At 46.9% G+C, this 12,940-nt stretch overlaps 1 protein-coding gene across 1 annotated transcript in view; it reads right to left on the bottom strand.

Moving 5' to 3' along the window:
• The window catches only part of CFAP47 (cilia and flagella associated protein 47), a 290,800-nt gene that overhangs the window by 52,641 nt on the left and 225,219 nt on the right, over positions 1-12,940 (bottom strand). The window lies entirely within an intron of this gene.

The following is a 12,940-nucleotide window of genomic DNA, read 5'->3' as shown; positions in this document are numbered from 1 at the left end:
TTTGATTCACAGTTGTATTCATTGGGAAAGTAAAGTGGTCAGCTATACGAAAAGATAAAACTGTTTGAAGGTTCTAAAGAGGGAACCAATATCCAAATTGCAGAAGTCTATTACTCCACCCTTTCAACTTAATGCCAAATAATTCCACTAGCATATCTACTTAAAACAGTTGTGTACTGTTGTTGCTAATCATGACTGATGTCATGTGTTGTGATTGTGAAGAAGCTTGCTGAGTTACATTATCCTAAATACTTTGATAAAAAACTTTTTAAATAAAACAAAACTACTAGATTTTGAGAAATTATGGACAGAAAACAATATGGAGGACATAAAACTGAACATCATTCTTTCAAAATATGGTTGCGACATAATTCCTTGTTTTTGAGAGCCTGCGTAGTGTAGTGGTTAAGAGCAGGTGTATTCTAATCTGGAGAACTGGGTGGACTCTAATCTGGAGAACTGGGTTTGATTCCCCACTCCACCCCATCAGCAGCAGACTCTTACCTGGTGAACCAGATTTTTCCCCCATTCCTTCATCCCTGTTTCCCTCCATTTGTTCAGAACTCTCTCGGTCCTGCCTACCTCACAAGGTGTCTGTTGTGGGGAGAGGAAGGGAAAGGAATTTGTAAGCCCCTTTGAATCTCCTTATGGGAGAGAAAGAGGATATGAATCCAAACTCTTCCTGCTCCTCCTCCTCCTCTTCTCCTCCTCCTCCTCCTCCCTTTACCGTGCAATCCCATAGGGGGCTGAATGTTGTTGTGGAGCCAGCATGGAATTCCATCTATGTGTCTGCCCCTTCTGCTGGTGCAAGTGGCATCCCTGCTGGCAGAGGAGGGAAAGGCACTGGTGGCTCAACCATCAACTCTTTGGTGTCATGGCCTTTTGTGTCAGGGCAAATTTTCACCCATTGTTGCAAACTGCCAGGTCAGCTGCTCTCCGTCTGAATCACCCAACCTCCCAATTCTTTTACTAAACAATTTCAGCAATTTGTTGAATTCATTTCTCTCTTAGATGTTGAGCTAAAAGACGACAAAACACATCTATTCAGATGAACTGTGTTTTTACTGAATTCAAAAGAAAAGACTGTTTTCCAAAAGCTGAAACTGCACTTTGGTTATATTTGTCATCAGTGATCAGTCATTGTGGTATACAATTTTTATTCTGTCCTCTGAGAAGAATCACAAATGCCCTCTGATTCACCATGCCTTGAGAGAATCTCACTGTTTTGTCCTTCGAGAGTGAAAATGTACAGTCTTAAAATTAAAATGTTATTTATAATTTTGCCACAGCCGAAACCAAAGAAAAATAGAAAAATAGAAATGAGTGCAGTGAATTATTTTTGTTTGAAGATTTTGACTTTGATTTTGATATGTTAATTTGTTTCATAAAGTTATGGTTTCAGGGTTTTCTTGCAATATTAGTATATACTTAGGTAATTCCTTGCTATCAGCCAGGCAGCCCCATTCAAACAGGAGGCAGCAGGTCATAGAGCCAGTGCAGTGCCACCCCACCACACAGAGGTTTCCCAGTGACATGAGGAGGCTCACAAAGTGAAAAAGCCTCCCCACTGCTGAGAAGCCTCTATGGGCCACTGTAGACTTATTGCAACCCAAAGGGTGGCTTAAGTGTGAAGTGTGGGCTACCAGCGTAATGCCAGCAAAGGCCAGGAGGGAGCTGGCTAAATGTTAGCTCCTCCCCTGGCCATGCCCCCAGTCCACCCCTGCTACACTAGTGGCAGCAGGGCCCCTGGGATCCAGCACAGTGTTCTAGCCCTGGGAGGGCTGCATCGGGGCACACTGGTGGCATCGCCCCTCTGCTGGGTAAGTGCTGCAAGGAAGGCAAATCCCCTGGGGCAGTGCCACACTGTTCTCATGAGCGGATCTGGCTCCCACCTCCCTTTTGGATAGGATTCTTAGCTTCTAATACCCTGCCCTGATCAGATTTCATCCCTGGCTTGCCCTGGCTCACTCCCTACAGTGGTTCTATATAGAAAATCTGCATTTTTCAACACCCACATTAGCAAACATATCTCTGGATGAGCAGAATTTTAGTTATTTTTTCTATACACTGACTGCCTGCTATATCATAATAGAAGTTAATAATATTAGCACGTTAGTGGTGCTGAACATTTAAAAACCTAATGCTTTTTAAACAGAGATCAAAACACTGCACTGCAGTAGCTACCAATGAAAAATTATTCCCTTTATATAGCAAACATAAAACAGTAACAGGTACTGAACATGCATTATTAGAACTTATGCTTTAATATACAAACAGTAATGGCATTGTTGGACAGTGATACCCCAAATATTAATTTGTTTACAACCAAATTATGTCTTGCTATCTTCACATTTTCATTATTTGGAAATCCTGCTGATATTGGCAAGCTGACACTTGCTAGAATAGGAAGTTCTTTATTTTCTTCTATGTAACCCTCCCTAATATCTAGTAAATTCACTGATATAAAACTAGCAAATGTGTATTGGTCTCTTCTATACTGCTCTGCATATTATATTAAGTTTACCAGTCCACATTCTCAAACCAGGAATGGCACTATCACAGATTTCTCTGGCTGGGCCTGTATTTTATTGACCTAATCCAGCACAATATACTTTCACACACTGACTTCAGGATTGTCCACTGCAACATCTAACAGTAAAGAAAAGGTGAAATAGAGATGTGTATTATAATCAATGCATTGATGGCATTGCACTAGGTGATCTCTCCTACTGAGCGTACGTACCAAAACCCAGTGTAAGGTCCAGGTGCCAGCCCGTGACACCAGGAGACTCAATAGCACTCTATCTTGTTCCCAGCAATGTAATTTACTAGAATAACCAAGCAATCCTAAAATATCAGAGACACAGGGAAATGGATCCAGATTTCATCCAAAAAGTTTGGAGTTACATCAGTACCAACCATTTGGCAAGATTTAAAATTAATAAACAGAAGACGAAGGTTACAACTAAAAAAATGTGTATTCGCATGATCAAGTAGAGCTGATTAGTAAAACAGGATTTAAGATTGAGAAAAGGGTAAAATATCATGGTATGGTGTTACCTAATAAGAACTGTATGCTACTTCACAATAACTGGCTTAAAACATGAAATGAAGTCAAAAAAGACTTGTCAAAATGGGGTAAATTACAGTTGTTTCTGCTGGGATGAATTTCAGTAATTAAGTTGAATATTTTGCCACGAACATTTATTCTTGTTTCACACAATACCAATTTAGCTAAATGACAATTTAGTCAAACAATGGCAGAAGGATATGTCAAATTTTATCTGGCAAGGGAAAAGACCTTGAATTAAGTATAAACTACTCTAAAATGTGAAAGAAAGGGGTGGGGTCTAGGTCTACTAGATTTCAAGCTGTATTTTCCTTCTTGTTGTTTAGTTTGGATGAAAGAATGGATTACATTAAGAAGTAGAACACTGCAGGACTTAAAAGAACATGAAATTTGATTGGCATGCCTATTTAAGGTATGATAAAATTAAAATTACCACAAATATGCAAAACATGCAGTATTTACTTAAATCAGTGTGTGGTCTAATTAGTAATCATTATTTTACACATGCCATCTTAAGAGTATGGAATAAATTCAAACTTAGGCTATGGGGGAAAAACAGAGCAGGGTGGCTATCACCACAATAAGCGCTGGCTGAAAATGATTTCTGAAAAGAAATGAATTCTCTATACTGACATCCCAAACTGCTCACAAGGAGATGGCAAAATGAAAACTAGAGAACAATTACGCAAAAAGTATTAACTGTGATTGGGTCACCTATGTACAATTAGGCCCCTTCCACACAGGCCAATAAACATGGGATGGGAAAAACCTGTGTTGGGGGGTGGGGGACTTCACACAGCTCCCACACCTAACATGACTCCACTCTGTGTTTTCAAGAGAATCGCACTTTGTGCGACTTTTGTTTTAAGAATCAAGAATCGCACTTTCTGCAATTCTTTTGTTTTAATGCAGGTAGCAGCTGCTCGCGAGTGAACAACTGCCCAGAGAAGCTCTTTACTCTGCCGCACTTCCCGTTTTTGACAGGTCCCCACCTCACAGCTATCTAGCCTTTTGGGGGGGTCGCAGGGACGGCAGCATGTCTGTGAGGATCCATGCCAGCCTCCCTGCATGGATATGCAGCAAAGGAGGTAAGAGGGAAAAACCCATGCCTCAGCAACCCACATTGTTTCTGCAGACTCCAGTCACTGTCTGCACGGAAACATGCAAACAATGTGAAACAGGAGAGCAGGTTACTTTATCCCATCTGCAACCCACTCTCCCTGTGCTGTTCAGAAAGGGTCTTACAGGAGAGATTTAAATTAGACAAAAAACTGTATGATTTTGGAGATATCAAGATGGAATTTGAAAGGGAACTAGGCACAAATGATGAATATGTTATTGCTAAATTCTGAGGATTTCACGTCGACGGTCGCTGAATTTGCTGCAGGTGTCATCTCTGGCCTGGACCAAAGACCCTCCTAAGATGGCGTCCGTGACGGAGCTCGGCAGCGGAGCTCCGCTACTTACAGGTTTTTAAATATCCCTCTGGAACCGTAACTTGAGAGAACTTGTTCCATTCACCTATATGGTGTTACCACCACAAAATTTGGGTGAGGACGCAGCATTAGAAGCAGTATTAGAAGCCTAAAACGCCTAAAAACGCTGTCACCCGCCACAGGACTATAATATGAGACGCCTGTCTCCTACCATGCTTTTTGTTTTCTATCTGCCGGTCACCGTGTCTGCCCGTGGCAGCTGGGCACCCACCGCTGAGACGCCGCCTCGAGGGACTGCGCTAACAACGGGGGTGTTAAAGACCCCCCCAGCCCCAAAGTCGGTTTCTGGAGTCCCTGGGGAGGGTGCGGCAGGGACGGGGAGAGCCGGAGCCGGAGCCGAGAACAGTCGCGGAGCCGGCTGCGGAGCCGAGAACAGCTGCGGAGCCGGCTGCGAAGCCGGGACTGGCCGCGGAGCCGGAGCCGAGGACGGCTACAATTGCAACGGGGGTGTCGGGGTGTTGGGGGTGTAGGTGGCAGAGACCCCCCAAGTTCAGCCCCTAGAGTTCCCCCCGGAAAGAGTGCAACTGAGCTGGCTACAATTTCATCGAGAGCCCCATGCGCGAGTGGAGGCGGAGACGACAGCACTGGTGGAGACAGAGCCAGCAACGTGTGGCTCTGGAACGAATCCAGAAGAAATCGACCCTGGTGCTGGAGAACTGACGACCGCCCTAATTAGGCCTGATTGTGAGGGGAGAGCCTCACAAGATGCGGAACATGTGACTAGCAGCTTTTTCGCAGTCCAACACTATTGCTGCCTTTTTAGTCCTTTTAAGATCCAGCTGACTGTAGACGGTGACCTCTGGGCAGGAATCGGCACCTTTGAGACCTGGGAGGAGTGGCCAGTGGCAGTGGTCCTCCAACTGTTGTGCTGCCTGCCCTATTATTTGCTCACTATTATCAGCTACTTCATCTCCTTGGCCCTATATAATTCTTGGATTCAGAGACTAACACAGAGGCTCCGCCTAGGTGGTGTGGGCCCTGGGTTTGGATCCCTCTGTAGTGTCTGTAATACTGGGATTATTGGTGACCATCAGAGGGCGCAAGCACAGAGGAGTGGCCCCGTACTCAGCTTTGTACTGTGTTTCAGTGGCAGCTTTGGCTCATTTTGTTTCCCCTATGGAGCCTGGCTATTGTCAATACTACTGTGGATATACATGTCTCCCGTTGGTGTGAGCATCGGGAAGTCATTTTAGTGATATCCATTCATTGAGATCCTAATGCTGACCGATATTTATTGACATCTCTGGCTCTGGTTATGTTCTGTAGTTGGTGAAATTGTAAGTAGTTAGTGGGGAATTAGTTAGGAAATAATTAATTAGGAATTATTAAGTGTTGGCTGTATGGTTATTTAACTTAATTTATTGTAATAGACTGCTAGTTAGCTAGATCTCGGTGAAGAGGCTTTTGCAGCCCGTGAGCCCACTATGGTAGTGGGGAGCTCCTGCATGGAAGTTAGATAAGTTGGAGAGAGCAGTAGAGAATGGGGGGGCCTCTCACCGGCCTGGGGATCCCAATTGATGTTGATGGGACCGGGGGGCAAATATGATGGGTAGAGCGATGGCCCATATGAGAGAAGATGGGAGAGATGCAGATATGCTCGCCCACCTTCTGACCTCCGTTCTATCCTGAGGAACGCAGGTGGTAGGGTTCAGGGCTACTCTGCTTCGTCATTGGTGTTGATAAATGCCAGGTCCATAAATAATAAGACCGCCGTTCTCCGAGGATATCTCGGAGACCAACAGATGGACCTGGCCTGCATTACCGAGACCTGGAGTGCGAGAAAAGGGGGGGCCGTCGCCTTAGGGTGAGAGTCTCCCCACCAGGTTCTCGCGATGCCTCCACCGGGTCACGAACACAGGGCCGGGGGGGTGGAATTAGCAATGTTCATTCCGCGTGATACCATCCCCTTTAGGGCTGTCCTCGTCCCAGAGATCCACGTGGTCTTGAATATGTTGGCCTGGAGTGGGATGGCTCCTCCGGAGAGGTTGGCAGATCCTCCTGGTGGTATGCCCTGCGGGCCCCAGCGCAGCGGGGGGGACTGGCCTGCTGCGCGCTGCTGGAGGTAATTGGTGGCTGACTGAGCGTTGCGGTTCCCCAGACTTATTGTCTTGGGGACTCTCAACGTCCATGTCGACACCTGCTTCGCAGTGGCTGCTGCAGACCTAGTGCGGTCATCCATGGCGACGCTGGGCCTCTCCTTGGTAAGCTCTGGCCCCACTCATGAGGCTGGGCATACACTCTGACTTGGTCTTCGGGTCAGGGATTGATATGGTCATGTCCTCTACAGACAGAGATGCGCCATGGTCTGAATTCATTATGCCCTGAAGGTCCGGATGGACGTGGCTACGACATCCCTTGTCCTAGGCGACGAAGGCTTTTGACTTATGTTCACTCGCGGAGACTATGGATCCTATTGGCTTCCTGAATGCTCTCACGTGGACCACTGAACCTACCAGCACCCTTTGATGGCCAGGGTGGAAGACTGGAATTCCCGCCTTTCCGATGCCATTATCGGTGGCTGTTGCTCCCGGCGCCTTCGAAGCGCCCGGGTCAAAGCTGGCTCCTTGGTATACTGAGGAGCTACGGCTGTATGAAACGGGAGCTCAGACGGCTAAATGGCGAGTGTGGAGGAAGTCTCGTGGGACCCGGAGCCGCACGAACATCTTATAGGATGTTTATGAAGGCCTACCATCGAGATGGCAGAACGGAAAGAGGCGAAGAGGACATTCTTCTCCTCTTCTCTTGCATCTGCCCCAAAAGCTCTCGCCCAGTTACACAATTATTCTCGTGATCATTCGGCCCCCACTCCACCCTCATTGCTGTCTGAGGGGCCTCTACCTAAATCGTAACAACTGACTATTAGCTGTGAGGCATTTATGAGCTTTTTCGCAGACAAAGTCAGCGATAAGCTCCGCCAGGACCTTCCCTCCACCTTAGAGACACATAAGTGAACTGGAGGCTCCCTTGCACCCGTCTTCCTGGCCCTTGTTTTAACGGCCCAGTTTTCCCTGCTCTCTGAAGCCGCCTTGTGGAAGCAGGGCCCTGGCTGCCATGTTAGACCTACTACCTGTCCTCTGGATCCGGTGCCCCTCCTGGCTTATTAAAGCATGCCAGGGCGGGCCTCTTTGACCCCACCTGTTGAATATCATCAATGGCTCCCTTGAGCAAGGAGTTTTTCCGGGTGGGTTAGAAGGAGACAGTGGTCAGCCCACTCTTAAAAAGACCATGCGTTAGATCCTGGAGATCTGGCCAATTACCGCCCCGTTTCGAATCTTTCGTTTCTGGGGAAGGTAATTGAGAGAGTAGTGTTGGAACGGCTTCAGGGTTTCCTGGAGGACACATCGGCCTTCGATCCCTTCCAGTCCGGCTTCCGTGCTGGACATGAGACGGAGACTGTTCTTGTCGCTGTCACAGACATGCTCCGTATACAAAACTTGATCAAAGCGGATCAGCGCTGCTGGTATTTGTTAGATCTCACATGCAGCGTTTGATGTCAGTTGATCCGCGATCTTTTGACCCACAGCCTGGCCGTTTCACCAGGGTGCGAGGCATTGTCCTTCAGTGGATTGCCTCGTTTCTCCGGGACCGGACCCAGCAAGTAATGAATATAGCGGGGACTCAGCCTCCCGAAAGTGCCCACTTCAATGTGGCGAATTGTACCTCAGGGAGCGCTGCTGTCCCCGCTTGTTATTTAACATCTATATGCGACCCCTTGCTCCAGTTGAGTGCGGAGCTTTGGGCTGACCTGTCATCAATATGCTGATGACACGCAGCTCATTCTGTTGATGGAGGGGGGAGCAGTCGCCAGCCCTGTAGCACTCCAGCATTGTTTGGGAAGTGATGCGGCTGGATTGGTTGAAGCAGAGCAGGGTGCAAAACTGAATCCATCCGAAGGCGGAGATCCTCTGGCTGGGCCGGGGAGGAGGGGTTGGGGATTTCCAGCAGCGATTAATGGGAGGGGGCTACATTGGTAGCTGACCTCCTACGTCACGGTAGCCTAGAAGTCCACCTGGGTTCGTCTCTTTCAATGGAGACTTAATTTGGCCACATGTAACCCGGGTTGCGGTTTTTTTTTTCATCGCCCCGGCGAGCCCGGCGGCTGGCCCCCTTCCTCTCCCAAAGCGGATCCTGGCTGCACCTTGATCCGTACAGCGGTCACCTCCAGGCTAGACTATTGCAACTCGCTCTACGCAGGCCTTCCCTTGCGGCTGGTTCGAGAATTAAAACTGGTCCAGAATCACGGCCATCCCTTCTACTCACAGGAGGTGCCGCCAGAGAACATATTTCACCTGTGTTGCACTGGTTACCGGTTGAATTCCGAATCATCTTCAAGGTGCTGGTATTGACCTTTAAGGCCTTGCTGACCGCAGGACCTCCGTACCCTCTGGGACCGTCTTGCCCCATATGTCCCAAAGCGACCTCTGCGTTCAGCAGAGGCCAATCTACTGGTGATCCCTGGCCCCTCAATGGCGCGGCGGGCCTCCACCCGGGCCAGAGCCTTTAGAGCCCTGGCCCCTGCCTGAGTAGAACACTCTACCTCCAGCTATGCGGGCCCTGCGGGATCTTAATGATTTCCGCAGGGCCTGCAAGACAGAGTTGTTCCACCGGGCCTTTGGAGAGTCCAGCCGCTGATGCCCCCCCCCTTTCTAACATCTGTGGACCCTGCTGTCTCTCTTCTCCTCTTTTCTTCCCCCTCTTCCGTTAGGGGATGTTTAATAGGACACCATCGATATACTGATGCTAGAACGCTGCATTTTAATGGGGTTGGTTTTAAGTATATAGAGCCGTTATTTAATGATTATTGATTTTATTGTGCTCTATCTATTTGTTTGTTCACCGCCCTGAGCCCTTCGGGGGAGGGCGGTTTAGAAATATAATAAATAAATAATAATAATAATAATAATAATAATAATAATAATAATAATAATAATAATAATAATAATAATAATAATAATAATAATAATAATAATAATAATAATAAAATGTATAAACTTTTATTGCAACTGAAAACAGTAGGGAAACAGGTCAAAGAATGTATGATAAAATGGGGTACCAACTTTGTATATAATATGGTTGAATAGGGTCAAGGTGCATAATTTATTTATTTATAATTACACATTAAGTTCCAATTTGAACTAGAATTTTTATAAAATGATGTATTGTTGGTATATGACACCAGAAAAATTGGCAATGTGAATATCAAGAAGGGACCTTTTTTCACTTATGATTGATGTGGAAAAAACTAAGGAATATTTTAAGTTAATACATACAGTAATTTTAAAGACTAATATACAAGTGAAACCTGAGGCTTATCTGCTAGGACTTATGTATAGATCTTTGGAAAGAAAAATGCAACTTTATTTTTATATATGACAACAGCAGCAAGAATAGTGTATGTGCAGAAATTGAAAACTCCGGCATGTTGATGGAGGGGGGAGCGGTTGCCGCCCCTGCGGCTCTCCAGCATTGTTTGGAGGCGGTAGCTGGTTGGTTACCTTAAGAGCAGGTTTACCTTTAGATCCATCGACGGCGGAGATCCTCTGGCTGGACCGCAGGGGTGAGGTTAGGGATTTCCAGCCGCCGGTGTGGGAGAGGGTCTCATTGGCGCCCGGCCCCTCTGTTAAGCAGTCTGGGGAGTCCCACCTGGATTACGTCTCTCTCAATGGAGACCGTTCAGCCCATACAACCCGGACTTCATTTTCCCATCTTCGCCAGGCCCGGCGGTTGGCTCAGCACTTCCCTCTCCCAGGCGGATCTGGCCACTGTGATCAATACAGCGGTCACCTCCAGGCTGGACTAATTGTAGCTTCGCTATGCGCTTGACTGGCTTCCCTTGCGTTTGGTCCCGGAGAGATTAAAACTGGTCCAACATGCGACATGCACGCCTGCTCACAGGAGGCGCCTTCAGAGAACACATCCAGCCTGTGTTGCGACAGCTGCATTGGCTCCCGGTTGGTTCCGAATCATCTTCAAAGGTGTAGGTTTTGACCTTTAAGGCTTTGCGCGGCCTGGGACCTACATTACCGCCGGGACCGCATCACCCCATATGTCCCCAGCTTCGGCCTCTGCGCTCTGCAGAGAGCCAACTTACTAGTGGACCCCGGCCCCTCTGTAATGCGCAAAGCACTCCACGCGGGCCAGGACCTTCTGGCACTGGCCCCGGCCTGGTGCGACACCCTTCCTCCAGCTGTCCGAGGCCCTGCGGGGACCTGGGTGAGTTCCATGGGGCCTGTAAAGACTGTGTTGTTCCACCGGGCCTTTGGAGTGTCCAGCTGCTGACATGGGTGCCCCCTTACTGCCCTGCCCCTAGGGCAGTTACATCAGGGTCCCCTCATATTGAGGGGTCCTGCCATCCCCCCCCATGAGGGGTGGAGTTTTAAATTAGATTCGGACGCCTTTTATTGTATGTATTATGGTTTTTTGCTGTTTTATGAGTTTTTTAAGCTATTTTATGGGATGGAGCCCTATATGTTTTATATTTGTACGAGCCGCTCCTGTTGATATTTAGTAGTAGATATTGTTCACCGCCAGAACCCCTTCGAGGATCGAGGCTGGTATACAAATTAAATAAATAATAATAATAATAATAATAATAATAATAATAATAATAATAATAATACCTACAATTGAAGGTATTAGAATTATAATGTTAATGGGCACACAGATCAAAGCCAAAAGAACAAGAAGCATTCTGTGGTTACTTATATTCTCCATACTGCACAGCCAGTATGGTGAAGTCTGTAGTGGTTAAGAGCAGGTGGACTCGAATCTGGAGAACCAGGTTTGATTTCTCACTCCTCCACATGAGTGATGGATTCTTATCTGGTGAACCCAATTTCTCCACATGAAGCCTTGGGCTAGTCACAGTTCAAAGAGAACTGTGACTAGCCCAAGGCTTCATGTGTCTCAGCCCCATGTCTTAGCCCCATCTACCGCAAAAGGTGTATGTTGTGGGGAGAGGCACGGAAAGGAGTTTGTAAGCCACCTTGAATCTCCTTACAGGAAAGAAAGATGGAGTATAAATCCAAATTCTTCTACTCTTCTTCTTCTCTTTGTTGCACCTTGTGGGACCTCCAACTGCATTTCCATAGCAGTACCTTCCTAAGAACCTTGTAACTTTATCACCATTTCCTTAGGGTAGTTTTGTTTTCATTCTATGTTCACACTTGAACGGCTACCTTTTTACCAGGGAAGTAAGAGGATTGTGTTCCTTGACTATATCCTTGCCAAGCTCAAAGAGCATCAAAAGTAAGATAGTAAGGTTTTTTAAGGGTTTTTTAAGACACTGAGGTAGGGTATTACCTGATTCTTTGGCAAGATCCTGCAGAAAAGAAGTCCGGGCAAGTCTACACACAATTTTAGGAGTCCACCCACCACCCAAAAAAAATCACTCACACATCCCCAGAATTCCCCCCTCAATGCCAGTGCAGCCTCCTGCTGCACAGAAGTGAAAGCGTGGGGAGAACCTCTGGGTTACAGCTCTCTTGTGCTGGCCTAAGTGTCTCTACTTTGGCTTCTGTGGCTCTTTGTGTGGCACTGGTGGCACTGACACCAGCACAAGGGTCACACTGCATCCAATGCAGCTTCAGCTCCTCCTACCTGTTACCAGACCAAATCATGATGGGTGGAGGAGTCCTAATATTAAGACAACAATATCTCTACCCATCCTGCCAACCCTTGGGATGGCCTAGCTGTGCTGTGGTAAGAGGGGGTGCCATTCTCTGCATTGACTCAGTGTCACCTGTAAGGACAAGAAAACCTATCTGGACAGCCTTCACCAACATCAGCCTTGCAAAATAACCTGCCTCAACCGTTTCCTGAAGAGATTAAAGAAACCATATTTGGGAAAGCTAGATCCCATCTCCAGCTCTGGTCTATGTGCTCCCATGAAACAAAGAGTATGATACTATGACTTCATCAAAAAGTTCCTGCCAGTCATTCTTCTGGAAATACTAATCTCATCTTCTAATTTCTAACTAACCTTTCCCCAGACCACCCTCATTTACATCTGGCATTCTCTAGAAGCTGTGATTGAGTCAGTTTCCCCTTATCTCTGGGCACTTCCTGGCTTAGAAAATTAAGCCAAGTGTCCAACCACTAATTTTAACTATCCACCACTTAAGTGCCCAACACTTAAGTGTCCCTCTCTTGTCTTTCCTCTGGAAGATGGTTGTCTCCTTTGTCCTGGGAGATCAAGGTAACTCAGCATAACCTGTTGGCCCATTCCTCTCTTTAATTAGCTCCCTTGACCAGCACTCAGTTTTCAATATTTCCTGGACATCTCTTTCTTGTTAACGCAGTCCCCAACACATTGTCTCCTTCCCCTTCTATCAACGTTTGGTGCGGGTTGCTGGACTCTGCTTGTCGGACCATT

This window comes from Sphaerodactylus townsendi, linkage group LG04 (assembly GCF_021028975.2).
Source record: "Sphaerodactylus townsendi isolate TG3544 linkage group LG04, MPM_Stown_v2.3, whole genome shotgun sequence".
Classification (NCBI taxonomy): domain Eukaryota; kingdom Metazoa; phylum Chordata; class Lepidosauria; order Squamata; family Sphaerodactylidae; genus Sphaerodactylus; species Sphaerodactylus townsendi.
This window is presented reverse-complemented; position numbering and strand designations above follow the sequence as displayed.